We start from the raw sequence: 3,568 nt of genomic DNA on the forward strand, positions 1-3,568 counted from the left end.
GTGTGTGCGTGTGTGTGTGTGCGCGTGTGCGCGCGTGCGCATGTTTCTTAGTGGTTGTCTGTAAGGATGTGATATGTGTTTGTGTATGTGTATATGTATGATGGAGGAGAGGGAGGTTGGTATACTTAAAAGCTATCCGAGGCTTTATCTCTCTCTGAAGGCTGAGTAATAACATAAAAAGTGTGAGTCAGAAAGATGAAGGGTTAACCGTTTAATGAACATGAAATTCATTCAGAAAACTGTGCTTTGTAACTGGTAAAAGGAAGTACTGAACAGTTTCTCGTAAAGTTACAATAGCCAGGCCTACAAAGGAAACCCCTCCTAGCTTGGAATTCCAGAGTGTTTCCTAGAGTTTGAAAGGTGGCCAAAAAAACGGCCAGGCATTTAAAAGAGAAGAGGATAGAATGAGGATGCCTGGAGTCAGGGGAGCAAATTCCTCTTTCATAAATAATTCCAAGGGAAAGCTAACGGATCTATACTTAATATCTTGTCTCTTACCATTTTGCTTTTGTTTTGTTTTCATGTCCTTTCTCCTAGCATGGCCCATCACAAAGTACCGCAGAGACCAGTGACCATGAATTCCCTGTCTAACCCTTTCCCTAAATGATCTGTGTTTCCTCATTTGTCAAGTGGATTCTTATCTCAAAAATAGTTGCTCTGAGCATCAGATGAACATACGCTAATAGCTTACAGGCTGTAAACTCTGCGGGAGTGGGGAATCCTCCTGGCTTGTTCATTTTTATCTAGTGTTTAGCACAGCCCTTCTCACATGATAGACATCTCTCAGATCATGTTGAATGAATAAATGAATATATTAAAAAGGACAATTTTTAAATAAACCATTAGGTGCTACTATAAAATCATTTGGTGATAATGGTGAAGGAGAAAATGTAGGGAAGAATTCCTCTAACTTATATCTTACAGGTTTTTCAAGAGAGTTTGGGAAGAAGGAAGGAGATAGGTTGGTTGGTAGCTAGAGGCTCGAATCGGCAAGACAGACTGAGGTCCGCTCATGCTTACAAGCCTGCCTCCTTCTTCATCTCTGCCTTCCCTGCTCTGAGGCCCTCACCCGACTGTGCCTTTGCATCGCTCATAAGCACAAATCTCTCATTTGACCAACAGGAGCTGCTGCTCTTCTGAGCTTGACACTGACACTGATGCCATCTGCCCAGCAGGGTGGGGAAAATGTGCAGATCAGGTGCTCCCAGGTTTGTATTCCTACTCCAGGATACACACAGTCAGGCTCTGGTATTGATAGGATTGTATTTATACAGAAAAAAAGCACAGTATGAGACACAATTTCGGTGAGATAAAACACAGAGTGGAACACAGAATTAATGATCCAATATCACAAAGTGTTCCAGTGAGCCTTCCTACAGAAGGGCAGAAGTGCGAGGCGCTACCCAAGTGAGTACCCCAAATACTCAGCACTCTTCCAGGTGATGAGCTAAATGTAGGAGAGCAAGCCACAAATGTATCTTTTCTCCCATGCCAGGTCCTACACCTGTTGGATTCCAACAGCCATCCGTATCCTGCCTGAACTATTTGCAAGCATTATAACACAGTGTTCTCCTTGCTTAGCGGTCAGCTTATAATTTCCTTAAGTGACCTAATTTCAGTTATGCTTCGAATAGTCTTTCCACAGTAAGAGCATGTCAGGCTTGGTCAGGAGCTCTAGGCTCAGGGATAAATGGGACTGAATTCTTTTACTTATGAAGCTCATCGATGCAGTGATTTACTGACTGTAAAAACCAGGTTCATCACTTTCTTCCTCTGTTCCCAGTGTTTCTTCTGAACAACAGGCAAAAGCTTTAAGTTTCTCTTTCTCATTGAGTTCCCACGACAGCTCAGTGTGGTACGTATTTTCATCAGACCCATTTTCAAGATGAGGAACTGAAGGTAAGGTTATATAACTTGCCTAAAACATTCAAGTTACTGCTGAGAGGTTAAAAGTTCAAATTTTAGCCCAACTCCCAAATTGCAAGTCACTTCTGTACTAGGAAAGAGAAACAGATGAAATTTCATAGAACTACCTAAACGACTACAAAAGTTTAGGGAAAATTCTCTGGTGCAGTAGAATTTTAGCTGGGTCTTGAATGACATATAGAAGAATTCAATTAAAGAGAAGTGAAGGCACTTTGCAGAAGAGACAGCATTTACAAACCAGCTCAGAATTATAAAAGCTCCTATGATATCCTGAGTGTGATGCCAAGTTCATTGGCAAACACCTACCCTCCTCCCAGAGGGGTTGGATAGTAGTCAAGGAGTGTAAGTGGAAATGAGGCTGGAAAGGGTCTAAAGTTTTTAAATCAAGATTTGAATGGCCATCTTTTCAATGCCAATGAGCACCTCAATGTTCGTGTGCTTTGGATTTGAGACAATTTGGTTACTGAGAGTTAAAAATGTGAATAAGTTGGATCGTTATCAGATCAATGTCTCCATAGTTATAAGGCAGGTTTTCCTGTGTGGCTCAGGTGTGACCTTAGAAAATGGTGTCAAAAGCCAGTCCAATGTGTTTCAGCAAAAGCATCAGATTTTCCATGTGGAATCATGGATATTCTGTTTGCACTCAGTTGTGTTCAACTCTGTGCAACCCTATGGACTGTAGCCAGCCAGGCTCCTCTGTCCACGGGGTTCTCCAGGCAAGAATACTGGGGTGGGTTACCATTTCCTACTCCAGGGGATCTTCCCAACCCAGAGATTGAACCTGCATCTTCTGTGTCTCCTGAATTGGCAGACAGATTCTTTACCACTGTGCCATCTGGGAAGCCCGTGGAACCATGGATAAGAATGTGTAAATTCCAGGATGATAGCTAGAGGGTAGGGTAATGCAGGGGCCTTTCCGACTATCTACGTTTATCTGGAAATGTGTTTGCCTTCACCAGCTTGTCATGACCTGTGAAATGGGGTTGGAGCTATGGTTTTCCTATTCCAACTTCCTAGGGATATCAGAAGTCACATTCCGGGCATACAGAGCTTCGAACCAAAAAGTCCCCATTAGAACATATTTTTGGAGGAAGACTTAAACGATCCAACAGGAGGGATATTTATGATATCTTTCTTTATCTGTTTCTCCATGAAGGTTATGCAGTCATCAGCTTTCTTATCGGTACATTCTGTACTTACAAATGAATAATCTACACATGACACTTCACATGAAATAAAGTGTATGATCTGATGATTTGATATATATATGCTTTGTAGAGTAATTACCAAAATCAAGATAAATATACATCCACCAATTCACATAGTTGACATAGATAGTGCTCTCTTTTTTTGTGGTGAGAATGCTTAAGATCTATTCTAATCAACTTTCAAGTATACAATACCATATTAGCTGCAATCACCATACTGTGCCTTTGCTCTTCAGAATTTCTTCTTCCTGTAAGTGAAAATGTGTGCCTTTTCTCCTGTATCATGTGGGGTGCCATATGACTTGTAGGAAAGATTCTCTGCATACAAGGCATGGTACCTGAACTGGGCTGGGAAACTGTGATAACAATGAAAAGCTATGTGGGTGTCCTCACCTCTGCCATCTCAAAATGTCCAGCTCTGGGGTTAAACGTTT

This window comes from Giraffa tippelskirchi, chromosome 6 (genome assembly GCF_054371585.1).
Source record: "Giraffa tippelskirchi isolate mGirTip1 chromosome 6, T2T-mGirTip1v1.2.pri, whole genome shotgun sequence".
Lineage (NCBI taxonomy): Eukaryota > Metazoa > Chordata > Mammalia > Artiodactyla > Giraffidae > Giraffa > Giraffa tippelskirchi.